We start from the raw sequence: 20915 nt of genomic DNA, 5'->3' as shown, positions 1-20915 counted from the left end.
TTGGTCACATGTACAGTATATAAACATGGAACACACAGGAAGGTATTATGTATGCAGTAGTATACTAGAATTTAGGAAAATGAAAATTTTAGAAAATATGTTTTGTCACCCTGTTGGTCAGAAAGATGTCTTTCTGGTTTTAACGCATGCAGGCATGTAAATATTTGTCTGGAGTCACAGTATTAATGAATGAGATCTTAAGCATCTGGTGACATCAGAACTCTGTGTCAGCCACTTTTATTTGTATATTGATCCCTGTTAGTGCCCCAAACTGCACTATTGAGAATGGATTTGTGGCTGAACAGTAAAATCAAAACACCAGAAATATTTTTATATGTTAATGCCATATTATGTTAATGTTGCTGAAAAACAAAAACCTAACAAACCCTTGATGTACCAGTCCAATACCATGTAGCCCTGAGTGATAAAGTTAAAATGTGTTGTGCTTCCCACCCTGGACAGAGGGAAGGGTGGCTACTTGTTAATTTCACTGTCTTTTTGAAAGTTACAGTATGTGTTTTCACTTTTTTGCAGATAACTGGAAGTAAAGCTGCAAACAGTGCTTATTACATGCTAAAGTTACCTTTTCTTTGTTTTTATATATCTGGAATTACACCTTTAAAGACTGATATAAATTAGTACTCTCACTGTACATTTTATGATTTTTCTGTCATCTTGAAATTTTATGATTATAACATTATTTATTACCATAAAACAGCAAAATCTTAAGTGACTAAGAAAACTAGTATAAAATGTTTAAAGGTAGTTCTGATTGGGTAATAATTATTCGGTTAAGAGAAAAATTAACATTATAGATACTCTGGCACTAAGCTTCTATACTTTTTAGGTCTTCCTTGTAATGCTGGAACATAATTCTTTTATGTAACTTGCTATTTACCAGCTAAGACCATTTTTTAATACAATAAAAGGTTATATGTACAGTTCCTATTTTAGCTTGCTTAAAAAGGGAGCAATATTTTTATTTAAAATATTGTTACTAAATGCTTTATAGAAACTTGGTTTTCTAAGCATAGTTCTTCCATAACCATCTTTCCTTGTTTGAGCACAAGAGATTCTATTTCTAGTCACATGGAATTTTGTTTGTTTTTCCCTATATGCAGTTTTTAAAGGATTACAGCATTTGAAATTGGAGACACTTGTGGCAAGCTTTTGAATCATACATTTTTTGAAAGATTTTTTTAAAAAGCTACAATTTACCTATGTAGTAGATTCAGTCATTGCTCTGCTCCTGGCATAGAGTCATTTGTTAAGTGTGCTTGAAAGTCTTAAAATACATGCTTTCAGGACCCTCTGAGAATGCTTTAGTGTTTGGTTCAAAATAAAAGGAAATTCTAGTAAGGATTAAAGAAAAAAAAATCTATCAGCTGTATGTTAAGAGAGACTCTTACTAACATGTTGTAAATATTACAATTCATGAAATGTTATTGTAAGTCTATAATTTAATTTTCCCCCTTTTTTAGTTAAACAGATTGGTTTAGAAATTTGTGTTTTGGCATAAACAAGTAAAATTGTGCCCATTTTATTGTTTCCCTGCTTTTGTAATCTTACAAATATTAATGTCTAGTTGTTCTATATTATAACCACATTTGCGCTCTATGCAAGCCCTTGGAACAGAACATACTCATCTTCATGTAGGACCTATGAAAATTGTCTATTTTTATCTATATATTTAAAGTTTTCTAAAAATGATAAAAGGTTATTACGAATTTTGTTGTACAAAACCTGTACAAAAATCTGTTTTTACATCATGATGCAAGAATTGGAAATTTTTCTATGGTAGCCTAGTTATTTGAGCCTGGTTTCAATGTGAGAACCACGTTTACTGTTATTGTATTTAATTTTCTTTTTCTTTTCAACAATCTCCTAATAAAAATGTCTGAAATCTCCTTGTGACTTTATTTACAGTTCGTTCGTCTTTATTACATTTTGTGAAATGCATAGCATTGAAGGAATATTTACTTTCTAATGGGAGGCATCTAAAAACAACATAAGTCAGCTCTTTGCAATTCAAAGGGAACAATGCTCAATGATTTTATTTAACATGCAACTGCTTCTATCTCTAATATGAATTACTGTGGTGAAAAACATCATAAAAGCACACTCTGTAGTTATTGTTTAACAAGCAGATTTTCCATATTTTGTTTCTTGCTAGCTAAGCAAACTGCCCACATATACATGATTTATTTATGTACATTTCTCAGTTTATGAAGCTGTTATTTGTACCTTTTTCCTTTATATTCTTATATTCCCATGATTCTTATTTCACAAAGCTTTGTGCTGAATACTGTAAAGTAGACATGTTGATGGAACAAAATATATTATTCCCATATCTATACGAGTGTGGATTTGTAACTCTTAACCCAGTGTTTCTCTTTCAGTTCTATCAATGCGAAAATGCCTTTAGTAACTTTGAAATTACAATATCCTTTAATAATATACAAACATTTTAATCAATCTCAAGTGCCGCATTTGAAGAAATATTAGGTTGCTACCTTTGTGAATATTCTAAACAGTCTTGAGAGAATGGAAAATGGATTTTTTTCTGTCTGAATTATTTCGATGAAATCTTGAAACAGTATATGAACAAATTATGATTTTTCTTTAATAAAAACCTAAAATGTGTATGTAACCATTATGAACACATTTTTTTGTCTTCTGTCATTATGTGCTTATGTCAGTTAAGACTTGGTTTAAAACATCATAAAACCTCATGATATCAGTGCAATTCACTTGAAAATTTAGGTTTATCCCCAAGTATTTTCATTGAAACTAGCAAATTTAAAATCTGCACAAAAGCCATTTACTACTAGAGGAGAGTATTGCACTAATATAAATTATACGGACTGCATTTTTAAAACAGGAATAAAGATGTTAATAGAATCAAAATGTTATTGGAAATATCAATGTAAAATTAGCAGTTTTCTTCAAGTGCAGGCTCAGTGCCAACACTGGTATATATCAGCTGAACTGACCCTCATTTATTCATTTAAGTTGATCTATTAATAAAGCCTCTGTTGCACAGGGCACTACACTAGATGTTGTAATGACTAAAGTTGAAAACATAGTTGTCCCAGAACAGTTTATAATTTTGTTGGAATATACAATTGTATTTTCAGGAAAAAAAAAAGATTCACTGAGCATTGTTTGCTCAGCAGTAGACACAGAACTGGTATTGAGAGGGCATTAACTTAGACACATTTCCTCTAGGTAGTAACAATCTAGCGACTCACTTTATATTTTAACTTTCTAGAGAGCAGTACAAGATGATTGAGGAGTCAAACAATTGACTAAGAACTGAGAAAAAGGAAATATATATTTTCCCTAGCTAAAGCACCATATCAGTTATTCTTTTCATGTTATTTATTAATTTATGTCAATTATATCATTATTCTTAACTAATGTTCATAAACTTTGTTTTAAGCTAATTTCCCCGTTTAATTACAGATAAAAAGTTAATTTAGCAACAAACTATTTCTGATATGTTCAAATAATTGATGATGAATATAAAATGTTTAATATTTATCATTCAGCATCTATATATCTCCAAGGTAAGTAATAGCCTAAAATGATTCAAACTCAGAGGACAAATTCCTGAAAGCCAAATGAATGCTAAGATAATGAGTGACATTTGTGGTGGTGGCATCATTTATATTTGGAGATTATGAGCTGTAGATTTTGAGTTGAACAATCATATCAGCTAGAACTCCTTTGATAGTTGTAACTAAAACAAATTCCTGCAAGTTTAAAAATCAAAGGAATTGGTTATAAAGACAGAGGGGTCCACATGGAACCTTAAGATATGACGATAGGCAGCCCCCCAGGGCCAGGGTCCAGGTACCCTCTTTTGCTTTCATCTTTCTGCTCTGCTATGTAGTTCTGCTTTTTTTTTCTTCTGTCATGGCTGACATGTTTGCTTTCCTTGTTCATCTTTTAACACCTTTATTATTCAGGAACATAAAACCCAGCCCACAGAAATGAACCAATCATTTTCTCAATATTTTTCTATATCAGAGTTCCTGAAAATTCTGATTACCTCATGTCAGAATACATGCCCACAAGGTACCTTGGCAATACACTAAAACATTTGGGAATTTTTAGATACTATTGTATCCAATTGAATTGGAATCTCTGTGACAGGTAGGGCCTCAGGATTTTTAAATATTTGAGATGATTCTAATGAGTATCTAAGGTTGAGAAATTGGGAGAATGACCAGTATCACAAATGATGTTTCTGCTACAAGACAAGGATGTAGTTGGTAGTGAGATAGAGTCCATTGTGAACAATGCAGACCCTATAAAAGGCAACTAATTGTTAGGTACAATCAAATATTTTGAAAAATAATTTTAGCATTATGAACTTAATTCTAAATTACATATGGATTTTCTTACTGAGGTACAATAGTTTCATTGCTATTTTTTTAAATGACATTATTGATGAATCTGGCTCTTGTAACAACTCATTGTTCATGGAGTTAAAATTTTACCTGAATTTTCACTGAAGACTTCTCTTCTGAATATTCTAAACATTTTCATTGGTCCTTACCATTGGGGAAAAACCCATATTTTTCATGTCTAGGATAGAGCTTCTGAGTTGGAGCCCGGAGCTGTTCTTTTCAGTGACCATGGAAACACAGTTGTAACAGCCTGATGTGGTTCTTGAGATAGAAAGACGAAACAGTTAAGATATTTGCATTAATGGAGGAGCATTCAGTCAGGTAAAAGGAGATAGATAATGTTTCTACAATTTACTGTTACTGGTACAATGTCAGTCAATATAAGAAGACTGTGATGGGCTTTCCAAATATAACAATATCTAAAGCAACACTAAAAATCATATGTGTGTATGTGTGCATACATATATATTTCACTAGATAAAACAATTCAATGTTATAGTGATTAGCCTCCAGATAAACAGTAAATATTTTCATAGTTTACCCAGCGCTCTAAGCTACTCTGTAAGTAGTTTTCAAACCCCTTAGGTACTTTGGCTACTCTTTCAACAATGCTAATTTTGTGACAAACATTGTCTATAACATTATCTAAGAGATGAAGAAGGGTTAGTTGATAAACCTCCAGTACTGTATATCTGTATTTTGTATTTAGTGCTGTGGAGCCACTTTCAACAACATACTTCAAATTGATATTTTAAAAATTAAGGACTAAAATGATTACTAATTAGCTAATCAAATATATTAATTTTAAAAATCCTATTACAGGTTTCTCCCACAAGTGAGGAGCTGAAAGAAGATATTGAAATCAGTTTGTCTTTTAAGTCTTCTTGTAATCTCAAAAATATTATGTTTGTGTGTGTGTGTGTGTGTGTATCAAGAGAATTTTACCTGTATGAAGATGCAGAAAACACCAGTCCAAAAAAAAATGTGAAAGTAAGACCAATAGAGGAGAAGAGAGAATAGAAGGAGGGGAGAGAGAAGGAAAAGGGGGAATGGGGATTGGAAAAAGAAAAAGGGGTTTTCTTTTAATTTTATCATTCAAATAAATTCATCTAACTATCATGTACCTGGATTCATTTAAGCTGAATGGTTTACGGCTCCCTACATTAATATATTTTGATGCTTTTTAATGTAAGCTTTATGCATGCTTTTTCTTTTCCCGCAGAAAATTACTTTGAGACAAGAGATACATATCAGGGCCCAAGTAATAGTGGACAAGGGATCTTGGGAAATAAAGTTCCTGCAATACAGATTAGGACAGAGCAAGAGCAAAGAATATGATCAAAGAGCAAGTGGGTAAATTACCTAATAACACAATGTATCCTAAAAGGAAAAGGTAAGGTATTCTTAATTGACTAACAAAAATGATTTAACACCTAGTCCCAACAAGTATCTCAAGTTGACTGTCAGGCACTTTTGGGGACATCTTATGTCCCTGGGGAAGATTTCACCTGCAGTGCCTTGATGAAGCCAAGTACAATATCTTTTTGGCTGACTCTTTTATCTCTTGAGTATTGCTTATTAGATTCAAATTACCATCTACTCATTCTTGTGTCTATGCCACATGTATCTTCAGTTAATTTCTCAGACATTTGGACTCTTACTAGGAATGTTGTAGTATTTTCTGTATGCAGCAAACTATCTCTATACCTTTGTCAGCACAGTAAATCAGACATATAATCCTACCATAAAAAATTCAACTGTGAGATGGATACTGGTCCTCAGTGTCTATTAACTTCTAGGAAATAAAAATACCTAAGTGGTTCTCTGAGTAGTCCATCAAGGTCTCTTATCTAGATTTTAGATGAAAGACATATATTTCTCTAATCCAATGGTTGTTGGTTGAGGCATGGAACCAAAGTAACTCACAGTTCTCACCAATAACCATGTTTTATCTTGAATTCTTTACCCTATATCTTAAACCTGTTTATAATTTGGAGGAAGATGAATAGCTTACTATATGAAATTAATTAACAGAGACCCATTTGCAACTTTGCATGACCTTGCATCTTGCCTTAAATGTGGTATATATTTTATTTACTTATTTTCCATTTTATTAATATTTAAAAATATTTGAGATAATTTGTATCACAGTCAATTGTAGGAATCAACTAAGAGATATGCTATGACTCTTCATTCATTTTCCTCCAAGATTATATTTTGCATAAATATAGAGCAGTATTACAACCAAGAAATTTACTCTGAAACCATCTATCAATCTTATTCAAATTTTATGTTTTACATGTATTTACATGTATTCACTATAAAACTTCATCATATATATAAATTCATGTTACCACTACCATAATGAAAACCCAGAATATTTTCAACACAAAGATCCCTCACATTATTTTTTTAATAACCACAATCACTTTTTTCACAGCATAATGCCCTTGAAATCTATAAAAGTCATTGAACATATTAGTAGTTCATTTTTTGTTGTTGTTGAATATTATTCCCTAGTATGGGTATACAATTTTTGTTTAGCCATCTACCTATTAGAGGACATTTGGATTGTTTACAGTCTGTGGATATTCTGAATAAAGCTGCTAGGTATATACATTCGTATATATGTTTTCATTGTGAATAAGAGTTCTCATTTCTCTGCACACCCAAGAGTTTAGTTGCTGAGTCATAAGGTAATGACACGTTTAGTTTTGTAAGAAACTGACAGACTCTTTTCAAGAGTGGCTGTACTGTTTCATATTTCATTTACAATGTGAGTGACCCAAGACAAGCAGTTCAGCACCTCTCTGCCTTTGGACACAGGACACAGGAGGGAGGGAATATACTTCCTCTTTCTGTCTACTTCATGCCACGTAGTGATGTAGGCTCAGTTTCCCCACAACCCAATGACCAGGGATTAATGGGCTGTAAATCTAAGTGGTGGTTAGCCCTATCTTACACTGTCTCACTAAATCCCATAGCTACCAGTCAATGGGGGTAGAAGTTCAGTTCTTTCCATCCAGTAGAGGAAGGGAAGATTAGCTTCCACTTGGCTGTTAACAAGGGGATTAGAGCCTGATTTCTGCTTCAGCAAAAAGAAGTGGTGGTGGTCAGGATGAAAGATCAGTTTCTCACTTTCCTCACTAAAACATGTCATCCTCCTGAAACATAGAGGGTGGAGTGGCTTGGAGGAGCAGCTTTTCCTTTGGTGTTTGGTGTCTGGTAGATAGTGCCTAAAAATTTTTACCAGTTAACTTGTCTTTTGGGTACAAGAACAGGTTTATCTTGGATATTTTTTAAGGAGGATCTCTAGGTGATTTTTTAATGTAGACTTCTAGACTTCTACAGGACTTTCTCTGGATTATATAGGGACAATAAGGAAACCCAGAGATCTCACTTGTGTCAGTCCTCAAAGCTTAAGACCCTTAACCAGTTCTCATTCTTTCTACCTTTCAGAAACTATGCTTGCTTGTTGTGTTTTGTCCAGAGTTCTGGTGGAACAAGAATGGATCATGGAAGAACAGAATTATTCATTGACCAGAACTAAAAATAAGAAAGGACTTTCTGTCTACTTGTTTATTTTATACTAACCATTAACATTTCTTCTTTTCATCTTGATTTTTGCTTTATTAATATCACATTAAAAGTACAGAACTTGGGTTGGGAATATAGCTCAGTGGTAGAGTGCTTGCCTTGCATGCCTGAAGCCCTGTGTTGGATTCTCAGTATTGCAAAAAAGAAAAACAGAAGAATCTGCAAGATATTCAAATGTTTGTTATTTATGTTATAACAGTATTTTTCAGAGTAGGTTGAGCATGATTTTATGGTTAACTGCTTGTAAGCATATTTTTATTTTGAACTATTTCAAAGCTATAAAAAATAGAATCACCAATTATTAATGTTTTATCCCATCTGTGTACTGACACTCTACTCTCCCCATCCCCACACCTCCTTCTCTCAGTACTTTTAAGGATTCATGAAATATTTGGAAACTGTGTTAGTATTAATATAAAGCAGTAGTTCACTACGCTGACTACTCTATCCCTTCAACAGCTCCATTATTGCTGAGCTTGCTCTAGAGCTCAAGAAAATCTTCCAGACACAGTTGAAATTTTAGCTGCTTAAGCCTTTATTTTGGAACTTCAGCAGAAAATTGATATTATTATGTATTGATTGCATACTATTAAATATAGTTGTTTAAAAAATCCAGATAGATCTGTTTCTAGAGAATTCTGAAATTTTATATTAATTTTTATCTTAATTATATCTATTTGTTCTAGTTTTTCAGAATTCCTTTGTATTTATTCCTGTTTTTAAAAGGCTGTTTCTTCATTCTATTTTTTCCTTCTAGAATTGTTGGTAAACTATACACTGAGTTTCCACACTCATTTCTGTTTTGCCAGTGAATATTCTCAAAATTTTAAGTGGTTTACTTTGTAAAGTGTACAATATTTAAATATGTTTCTCCTTTCCAAAGACTATAGGTCCCTTAAAATAGCTTTATTCCATTTATTCCCCTGTTTTGAATGCTATTTGATTTTTAATCTTCCTATTTCCCACAAACACTCATTGTTGTGAGTAGTCTGCTATTTTATGTTTTTTTTATTATTGATGCTATTATGACCAATTTGCAACTCTTATTGCATCTCTTAATTCTTGAATAATTTGTTCCCAACGTGTATTTTCAAAAATTATTTTTAAACGAAGTTATACAAAAAAGAACAAGACTTTACTTTTAGAGTTGTGTTAGTTAGCTTTTTTTTTTTTTTCTTGTGGCTGGGACAAAATACCTGGGACAATCAACTTAAAGAAAATTTTATTTTGGGTATGTTTTCAGAGGTTTCAGTCTATAGTTGTCTGACTCCAATGCTATAGGCCTATGGTGAGGGACAACATCATGTTGAAAAGCATATGGTGGTAGATAGTTGCTCACTTCCTGCAGCCAGGAAGGAAAGAGAGAGGGGTGAGAGATAAAAAAAGAGAAAGAGAAAAGGGGGTTATGGTACAAGATATACCCTTCTAGGGTATGTCCCCAGTGAAAATCTCCTCCCATGATTCCCTATCTTCTGCAGTTTCTACCACTTCCCAATAATAACATCAAATTATTAATTCATCAATGAATTGGTCCACTGATGGGGTCAGAGCCCTCATGATCCAGTCACTTCCCCAAAATCCCTCCTGTGAACACTGCTGCAGTGGGAATTAAGGCTTACACACATGAACCTTTGACGAATACTTCATATCCAAATCCTGACAGTAGTCTAAAAGTATTATTTTCTCTATCTTGGGGAATTTTTTTTAAGTGCACAATTATTGATTGCAAGTAATTTTCTCTTAGTAATTCATATGTTCAGTAGATTCTGGCACCTATCAATATTGTGGAAAGTTAGTTTAAATACTATTCTTTGTAGGAATTTCGTCTTTTCTCTCTGGATGTTTTGAATAATTTCTTCTGCCCTTGCTGTTTTGCAGTTTGAATAAATAGGTAAAGGTTTGAATGTATATTTTACTTGCTTTGTTTGGGGATTCTTAGACTTCTCAAGTTTTAAGAAAGTTTTTTTTAATTCAAAAAATATTAAGATTGGGCTGGGGATGTGGCTCAAGCGGTAGCGCACTCGCCTGGCATGCCTGCGGCCCGGGTTCGATCCTCAGCACCACATACCAACAAAGATGTTGTGTCCGCCGAGAATTAAAAAATAAATATTAAAAATTCTCTCTCCTCCCTCTCTCTCTCTCTCTCCCCTCTCACTCTCTCTTTAAAAAAAATATTAAGATATAATTTCAAACAATGCCTCCATTTCTTACAATTATACAAATCTCTGAAATTCTAATTTAGGCATGTGCTCGATATTTCTACTTTAGCTTCTTGGTTTCTGAACCTCCATCCATATATATCATTTTAAAAATAATTTCATTGTATATAATTTCTTCAGATTTGTCTTTTGATCTATTAATTGTTTACAAGTACATAGTTTGTCATGTGGTACTCACATAGAATGTTTAATATATTCAGTTTTAGAAGTCTTAGAAGAAATATATATCCAAGTGTTATATCTTGTTACTGGATTAGAAAGACTATTTTCCCCTTCATGACATTACAGGACTTGCCAATTTAGAAAATGAAAGTATATTACTTAAAAAATATTTAATTAAAGAAGATGTAGTGGAGTAAATGAGAGTGATAATATTTATGTAGCCTTTCTTCTGCTTACTTGGAGATTGTTTTTTTTTTCTTTATCTAGTTTCTTAAAATGAAAGCATTATTTTATAGTGGCACGTGTTGTGCTTTCTTTTTCAATCCATTCAAAAATTCTAATTTCTCTTTTGATTTCCTTTTACCTTGGATTATATATAATTGCATTATTTAGTTTTTAAATACTGAAATATTTCCAGATATATTTCTACTACAATCATATGCTAGTTACCAATGGGGATGTGGTGTGAGAAATATGTTGTTAAGCAATTTTTTTGTTGTGAGAACATCATAAAGTGCACAAACAGAAATTTAGATGGATATTATATCATTATGGTGATATCATCTTATGATACTTATTGGTGGTCCATTGTTGACTGAATTTGAAGGGCCAAAGTTTAATAATTATTTGGGAAAGATGGCAGAATCCAGCATATAGTCATCACACAAATAATAATTCTCCCACGTGATTTGGTGCAAAGGAGAAAGAAAGCAAAATCAGCAAAGTGAAAAGGAACATGTGCAAAGTCTGAGGGACCAGTCCAACCTCCCAATAGTTCTCCCAAAGTGGAATTAGACAGGATGCATGTTAAGTCCCTCAGCAGTGAATCACAGCAACCTTGAGAAATGTTGTTAGCCAAGGAAACTCATTAGAACCTCAGTAGCTGAGCTTTTATTGGGAATTGATCACGTAGTCACCTCTTGTCTAACACATATCTGAATTCCAGACTTCCAAAAATAAAGTAATTGTTTAGCATAAGCCATATTTTTTGTACATCCAGTTTTTTTAAAAAAAGAGAGTGCCACACTTATCAGTTAATGGTGCAACCTCTCCCTGAACCTAAGTGTTTAGATGCCAGCCAATGCCAACCTTGTATGGGTTACCATGGTTAACTCATTGTACATAGATGCTATTAACTTACTTGGAAACAGTTTGTTTCCTTCAGGTCTTGATTAAAGTTTTGCTGGGAAGAGATGGAGTAGCTGTGATTATTCCTACTAATGACACAAGACCATTTTGGGTGCCCTATTTGAAGTCCACAAATGATAGATTTTAGTGTATGGTTTTGGAAATAGGCACTGTTCTCAGACCTGTGTGAGCCTTATCTACTGTATCTTATATCTATCTAACAGTCCTCTTTTTCCTTTGGGTGTTGCTTTGTCAGATTTCAGTTGTTTTCCTTTGCACAGAGGTGCTGACTCTCCTGGAAACTCAAATCTTCTATATATAATATAAGTTCTTTCTTTGTGCTGTTCTTTCTTTGACAGTAATGTGCTCTGTGAATTTAAGAAACCTCATTCTCCCCACACTCTAAGCTCCATCTCCCCAGTGAGAAAGTTCTCCTGTGGGTTGTACCTATGTTGTTCTTTGTGCTGTAGCCTAAAATCTCTCTCCATGTAGTAAGCTTTGGTAATGAAAAGGATTGCCTTGCTTATTTTTTTTCTCATAAAGAGTACTACTTTTTATTGAGAGATGACATATGTTTTTAAAATTTTGTTTTGTATTTATCTTGATTTTTAGTTGTTTTGGGCCAAAAGGTAAGTCCAGTTCTTGTTGTTCCATCTTGTCTAGAAACTAAACTTGTTCAGGAAATATACATTTATGTACATATTGGTTGTTGGGTCAGGAAAGATAGACTCAAATAGTTATATTTTGAGGTCTATTACCAGGTTAGCTTTCAGTTGCTTATTCCCTTCCTACCCTTCCATTTTATCATATATTTTTTTTCCTTTTAATACACTTATTGGTTCTCATGCATAACCAACTGAAGACTTGTTAACAGTACTTTCTCTAATTTTTCTCTCATTTTGCTCTTATACGTATCTGTCACTTTTACTTTGACTGGTTGATAAAATATATTCCAGAAATTTTGAATGCCATGAAATTTTCTATTGCAAATACATAGTTTTTCCACTAAGATGTCATTTACTCAGTCCAATATGGCTAGACTTTCTATACTATCTTTTTTTGGTAAATTCTTTTTAATAAATTAATTAAATTTGGTAAATTCTTTTTAATAAATTAATTAAATTAATCAGGTGCCAACTTATCAGAAAGAATTTTTTTCCATATTTTTATTCATTAATTATAATTGCACATATTAATGACATTTGTTATTGCATATTTATCCATGTGCATAATATAACAATATAAAATGGCCAATATCACTTCTGAGCACTTCCTCCCTCCTCCCTACCTCCTATCCCTTAGTCCCTTTCCTCTACTAATCTCCTTTTATTTTCATAATATCTGCCCCTACCTTTCTTTTCCTCTTTCCTTTCTAGCTCTTAGGAAGAGTTTCTTGACCATCTGTTATGGTTTGGATATGAAGTGTTCCCTAAAAACATATGAGGCTATGAAGGAATGTTCAGAAGTGTAATTATTAGATTACAGAGAGCTGTAACCAATCAGTGGGCTAATCAATTTGATAGGTTAATAATTTGAATGGATTACTAGGTGATTACTATAGGCACGTGGCGAATGTCTGCATGAAGTAAACCACTAGACATGTGTTCTGGGGATTTTGACTCTTGCTTTTCTCTCTCTCTCTCTCCTTCCTGGCTGCTAGGAGCTGAAGAGCTGTCCTCCTCTGGGTCTTTCTGCCATGATGTCCTGCCTCACCTTGGGCCAGAGCAGTAGAACTAAGTCCCCGAAACTGTGAACCCAAAATAAACATTTCATCTTCTAAGTTGTCGGGTTGGGTATTTTGTTCACAGGGATGAAAATCTACCTAACACACAATCCTCTATATCCAGCCGCTGAAAAAAAGCCATGGACTTCTTGACTCTATCACATAGCATCTGAATACATGAACAAATCTAAAACTTTATTTATTGTGTTTCTTTGAATTATTTTCTTTGGATATATATCTTCAAGGAAATTATTATGTCTTCTTTATTATTTATGTTATAGATCCCATTTCGGTGAACGAGTTCGAGTTGTTGATTAAATGCTTGCTAAAATGATTAGAAAAGTATAATCTAAACTGGTCCTAAGAATAATTTTATATTATCTACTATAATGATTTTTACACATTAAAAACAGTGGTTGTAAGACCACTGGGCAGTCAATATTCTTAACCTTTGAGTTCTGAGAGTCAAAATTCTTTCACTAACTACAGAAATCTAGATCAAAGTTTCCTAAGCTAAAAACTAAAAAACAAAACAAAACAAAAAACCTCAGACTTATTGTACTATCTTTGTAGTTTGAATAAGGGCCTCAATAATATAATCAGTACATATATGTTTTTCTCTTTCAAGTGAGCCTTTCTTATTTTTATTTCTTTCATGATCCATAGAGAATCATCATTTTTCTAGTATCTATAATCCTCCATGCTCCTGTGTTCTATTTCTATATCTATTTTTCTACTGAAGAACTTTTCTTCACTAACTGTTTGGCTAATGTGGCTACCTTCATTGTTGCTAACTGAATAAGCATTCTCTATTTCCATAGCTTAATTGTAGAAATGCCTTCTTCAGGTCATTGGCTTCTAAGTAAGAGCATGTGAATGAATTCTGATCAATAAATTGAAGATATCATTAATATATGAACTTGTAGGCCTGGTCCACTGAAATATCCCAGCATGATTCTGTGTACTTCATTTCCTACCATGGATGTTAGCTTCAGAGCTACACTGTAAAACATATTTGATAATGAAACAGCTTGCTTTACCCAATTCCCCTGAATGCATGTGTGAAATACAATGTCCTTCTCCCACAACTCCCACCTATTTGTCTGGGTGAGTCCTAACTTTTATAACTTCAACTTAAAAAAAATGGTAGAACATTTAGTGCTATTTAAGAAACAAAATGGTCTTGTTGCTGGATTCTAAATATATTAACACATTAATGCCTTTAAACTACCTAAGTGGAACGGCTGCTGTGAATGATTTGAGTCATACACACCTCTAGAGTTAAGGGGGAGTCAAATATACTTCAATTACTTGGAAGAGAATGTGAAAGGCAGGGTAATCTACTATAGGAATAGTGCAGTATTTTTACAGATAACAAAGTGGAATGCCAGATTGACTGCACTATACATCCACTATAGTTGTTGATGAGAGGCTGATCAAAGAAGCACATCCTAAGTTCCTATTTTTCGTGGTTTGCTGACATATGTTATCTCACTTAGTCATATGCCTTTTTGAATTATGCAAAATAGGTCATATCATTCACATTTTACAGTCAAAGGCATGAAGTTGAGGAAAATTGAAGACATTTTTGTTTTTATTAAGTGTTTCTCTTTGAGCATGGGAAGATTTTTAATTCACTTGAAGTTGTATGTAACTATATAAAATAAATGATAATAAATGAATGCTCGGAAATTTTATTCACTGACTCCCTTCTATAGCATTCCTGGCTCCTCCATTTTCTTGTGTCAAGAATTCAAATAACTGGTATAGTTGAAAAAATAAACAAAAGGAAAATACAAAGATGGAGAAGATGAAGAAAACATGAAAGATGATAAAGGGGAGATATCCTGGGGATGATGAGAAAGGAGATCCCAGCCTTTATTCCCCAAGAAAACACAACTATTAGATATCTTTCCATGAATGATAAAAAACAACTGTTAAGAAGGCACAGCAACAGGCTAAAGAGGGGGGGGGAGAGAGAGAGAGAGAAAGAGAGAGAGAGAGAGAGATATTGAGAGATGGAGAGACACAGAGAGACACAGGAAGAACAATTTCATTTGCCTGCATTATCCCATGCCCCAGCCTGCTATAGTTCAGCACTAAAATGGAACTACCGATCCTGTGAGTTTCCCTTATAAAGAGAAAAGGAGGATGACAACAGGTTTTCCCAGGCTTTCAGGGCACAGCTCAAAGGACCTGTGACAGTTTCTCCCAACCCAAGTCAAAGGGAGGGTAGCATATCTGAGACATCTGGAAATAACCAGGAACAAAGAAGGAAGAAGGGGGGATTTATAGAAGTTGGGGTTACACTGTTAGGGTACAGTGTAAGTTCTCAGATTGTTTTTCTTTTTTCTTATTTAAATAGTAATATAGTTTAATGCAACTGTGGGTACAAAATATATTTACTAACAAGTGAGTTAGCCTTATTAGAATTGGACATATTTATTATTTCATGAGCATATGTGAAAGTCAATCAGATAAAAATACTAGTAAAGCTATGAATATTTCTTATTCTGGCTTTTACTTTTAAAGTTTACATAAATATTAGTAGTAATTATACTTGAAAACCTAGAAACAATGGATTCCTAAAGAGAACCTTAGCATTTTCTAACCAAGTATACATTAAACCTTTGAAGAAAACTGAAAAGTATCTTCCAGACTTGTTGGCACAGTATGGAACCCATATTAATGTTATATTTTATAGCATCCTTAATTCAAATCTGATTGATTTTTTGCTGCTCCAATTTGTACATTTCCCAATGAGTAGTCATATTTGCAGATCAGTCTTCACTGGATACATTATTTTCTTGGCTTTTGAACAAATGGAGATCAATATTAGAAAGTATATCTATTAAAAGTGTGTTCACTGTTTTCAATTGTCATGTTGAATAGTGATTTCATGTCTGTTTTCCTATAGTTTTGTGCTCAGAAAAAAAGGCCAAAAAGCTGTTGAATGCTCATATGGTCAAAAAGCTGCTTCAATGCTCCAATATAATCACAATTATTCATATGTGAGGAAGGAAAAGTATGGTAGTTTTTACAAGTAAATCTAGTTATATTTGATATAAAAAGAAAACTAATTAATTTTTAAAAATTTTCCTTGAGAATTTGATACTCAATGAAATGAGCACTTGTAACTTAATTTAAGCTTAATTTTAGTCAGTTAAACAATTAACTTAATTAGGAAAACTCAGGTACAATAAATATTTGTAAGAGAAAAAAATGTTTTAGTAGGAAAACTATTATATAAATTGAATATATTCCAGCAAATAATCCCCACACAGAAGCTAGGAGGATATAATCAGGCTGAAGCAAGTTACATGCTTAAAATACTTAGTTGAGCCTTAAGATTAATTTTTGTTAAAACATAGTTTTTTTGATTTTTTGAGGTTGTCAAGTCAGAGATAGCATGGAATTTCTTTTGAGAATATGTGGGAAATGTATCATAGATAGTGGTCTGTAGAAGAAGATTAAAAAAAAATTCAGATGCAGGATGTTTATTGGGATATAGTCTCTGGATCAACCACCATGAGAGAGTGAAAGAAACAGGCCAGAGCAAATGGTAAAGCTGAGATTCAGGTGTGTTCAAGAGAGACCTCAGCCTATCCTACAGGACAGCCAAGATGGCTGTGTGGAGTTGTACCACATAAGAAGCAAGGAATGTTAGACCTCATGATCCTACACAGAGTGTATGTCCTTTGGCTTGTCTCCAGGGAGAAAAAAGAAAATGACCTTAGATGGGAGATGTTAGTTGCCAATAAGTAGAGCAGCTGGGGGAATAAGTCTTGAAGGTATGATATATGGTTAGATACTACAGAATTCATTATAAGATTAAAAGAAGGACTTTCCTCCCTGATTGTGCAACTCAGACTAAGAAATAAGACCTCTGTAGCAACAACCACCATATACTTAGTGTCCTATACTCTCTCTTTTTATAATCTGCTTCATGGTTTAAGCTATGCTCTATCTATGATTTTATTGCTCTAGCTATTTCTATTACTGTTTAAACTGTATTTTTAATGACGACTTCCAATCTTCAGTCATGCCACAGTATTCTTTATGTGGGTCTCTCTGCTTCATTATGACTCCACTGTTTGATTTCTATCTTCAGATTCAAATTCCTTAGCTGAGAGAATGTTATCATTTTAGATTCTCTTACCATTCAAAAGTAAATATGTCCCTTGGGCAGATCTCCTGTGCCAGATTCTATTTTGAGTTGGTTTATATAAGTGATGGCCTTCAAGCCTGTGAACTGGCCAAATTAATGAGATTACAGGGCATACAACATGGTCCTCTGTTTATGGAGGACTTTCTATAAGGAGAGCTCTGGACAAAAAAAGCAATATTATGCTGGTAAGGGTCAATTTAAACTGAGTCTCATTGACCAGCTTGCTAATTCATAACAGAATATATTTCTAGAGTTGTATCACCACAATATTTGTCATACAAGAAGCTATCAAATTTTATTCATTCCAAAATATTCTAGGAAGAAAGCTTAAAATAAATATACCTGAAAAATTCTAGATATTTTAATTAAATTGATTTGGGATGGGACCCTAAATTTGCATTTTTAATAAACATTTTGTGTTCATTATGTTGGATAACTACATCATTGATTAGTTTCAGGAAAAGGAGTTTCAAAGAGAGACTCAAATATTTACAATATGTTGGGGGGATGGTTAGGTACTTGATTCCAACTTTAGCTTCCAGGAATAATTCCCAAAAGAACACTATGAAATATGACCATGAAAAGAGCTCCCTCACCTATAATTAAGAAAGTCAGGGAATTGGGCAGTCTCTGCTATAATACATGCCAGCCAAATATACAGCACACAGCTTCCCTGTTGGCACTAAATAGCTATGGTTGTGGCAAGGTGCCTTTCCTACAGCTGTCCCAGAAAGATCTGATCATATCCATAATCCTACAAGTAGTAGAAATAGGGAGGTAGACCCTCTGTTTTCTGACATTCATTTTCTTCTTGCAATTCTCATGAGTGGTTCTACTTGAAGAAGATAGTCCTATGTCTAATTTTAAATGAAGGGGGTCAGGTGTGGTGGTGCACACCTGTAAACCCAGAGACTCAGCTGAGGCTGGAGGATTTCAAGTTTGAAGACAGCTTCAGGAACTAAGCAAGGCCCTAAGCAACTAAGTTAGACCGCCTCAAAAAAGGGCTGGTGATGTTGCTCAGTGGTTAAGTGACCTGGGGTTCAATCTCTAGTACCAAAACCAAAGCAAAAAAAGCGAGGGAGCCTGGAAAATTGCCCTAACTTCTACTCTACATTGAGCAAATTAATCTGAAGCATCTGCCACATACCCCAAGTTCATGGTAGCAGGGAATCATGAATCATAAGTTGAGAAAACATATTATTGAATCGTAACTAATTAGATCAATCAGTTTTGGGATTCTAATCAAGAAGAACAAACAATACAAAGACTGCCTTTCTAAATATGTTTGACTTTTACTGTGTTACCAAATATATTCTAATTACTCTAATGTACATGAAAACATTATGATTTTTGTTTTTAGTTTGTAAATCTGTTCAGACTTTTATATTGACACAGTCATAACACTGAACATTAGAGTTTACCAATTTCCACTCTGAAATACTGAAATTTAAATTAATGGATAATGTTTAATGTACACTAAAATAATGGACAGATTACTTAATGAAATCATGTTAATATGGCCTTAAGGCATAGCATCCAGAATTGCTCTTTAATGCCAGGTTTCCTGTCTTGTTCCTAAGATTGATAAAGCTGAAGAAAGATAAAGAGGAGATAATCAGTAGAATCAGTAGCACTGCGGGAAGCCAAGGTATCACTCAGCAATCACCAATCACTCAGGCACACATCTAGTATTTGTTGTTCTCTGTTCATTTCAGCCACAAATGAAATTCTGTGAAACTAAGTTTAATACAAAATATAAATTTTTCTTTTTCATTTTCAAAATAACAAAATGGTATAAAATCTATTGCACTGTAATATATGTTTCTGAAATATGAATGTGCTCACAAAAAATGGTAAAAATGAAAATATGATACAAACATTGTTTTGATTCATACTTGATTTTTTCCTACACCATTTCTTAAATGTTCCAAGGAATTTAATTTAGAGGCAAGGAGGGTTGATCAAGAAAGAGATATCATATAGCTTGTGGAGAATTGGTATATTTATCCTCTCACCAGTCCTTATATCCTGACAATATCTAATAAACTCATTCCTTCTACAGGCCTGGGCATAAAGGGTTGATATTCAGAAGGTAGGCTACAGCCTTCTGAGATGTGTCTCCTAACAATAACATTTAATTATATGCCTAAAATGTCTTTATTGTGATAGGAAAAGCAACACCAAATACAAAGGGCTTCTTAAAGATTTTTAATTTTAAAAAATTTTAAATGTAGAATTGTTCAGATATCTTTTCTCTATCATCAGAGCATACAATCTAAGAAAGATAATGCTGGAAAAGAAGAGGAAGGAGTCCGAGATGGCAGGCTAGACAGAGGCTGCATTATGTGTTGCTCCATGAAGTGGCATTCTAGTAGTGGGAATACTGTCTCTCTGAAAGTTATTAGAGGACCCACGACAGCTGCTCCCACACAGGATACCCAGCTGCTGTCAGCACATAGGACCTCTGGCCACCACTCCCATGTGAACCCCCAATCTACCAAAGTGGGGCTCCCCAGGTCATCTCCATCTTGGGCAGTACAACCACTGCCATAGTCCCAACATGTGGTATATGCACCTGGTGACAAAGGATAGGGACTAGAGACAGCCACCAGCCACAACACTGTACTCCACAGAGCTGCATCTCTGAATACACCACCCAATGCCGCCACCTAGTCCAACTCGATTTGACACTCCACCTCTGAAAGCAGCCACCTCCATGTTAGGACACCTTTGTCACTGTCTTTACTTGGGGCAACTCCCAGATTGGGATGCCAGCTGGGTACTAGAAGCAATATCAAGTAGAGTTGTTGGGATAATGAATGGACACTATAAGCCTAGTGGGTAAGAACAACAGTGCTAGAAGGGAAGATAGAAGAACAACATAAAAAAAAAAAAACAAGGGAAGAAAGTGCCCCAAACAAACCATGATACTACATTAATAGAATCCATGGCCAGCACAGCACAAGAAATTATAGAGAATGAGTTCAGGATGTACATATTTAAAATGTTCTGTGAATTAAAGGATGATATAAGAGAGCAAATACAGCAGCAAAAGATCATTATGACAAAGAGCTACATAAATAAATACAGGAAGCAAATGATTACATCAAAAGGCTTTAGAAGTTCTGGAAAAAAAAAAGAAATCCTTGAAATGAAGAAAACAATAAATCAAATTTAAAACTCAATAGAGAGCATCACCAAAATATTAGACCACTAAGAAGAAAGAACTTCAGACAATGAAGACAAAAATATATAACCTTGAAAATAAAGTTGATCACACAGAGAAGATGGTAGGAAACCATGAGCAGAACACTCAAGATTATGGGATAACATAAAAAGACCAAGTTTAAGAATTATTGGGACAGAGGAAGGCATATAATTTCAAACTCAAGGAATGAGCAATCTATTCAATGAAATAAAATACAAAATTTTTTCCAAACATGAAGAATTAATTGGAAAATCAAATACAAGAGGCTTACAGGTCACCAGATGTACAAAATCAC

The sequence above is a fragment of the Urocitellus parryii genome, chromosome Y (genome assembly GCF_045843805.1).
Source record: "Urocitellus parryii isolate mUroPar1 chromosome Y, mUroPar1.hap1, whole genome shotgun sequence".
Taxonomy (NCBI): domain Eukaryota; kingdom Metazoa; phylum Chordata; class Mammalia; order Rodentia; family Sciuridae; genus Urocitellus; species Urocitellus parryii.
This window is presented reverse-complemented; position numbering follows the sequence as displayed.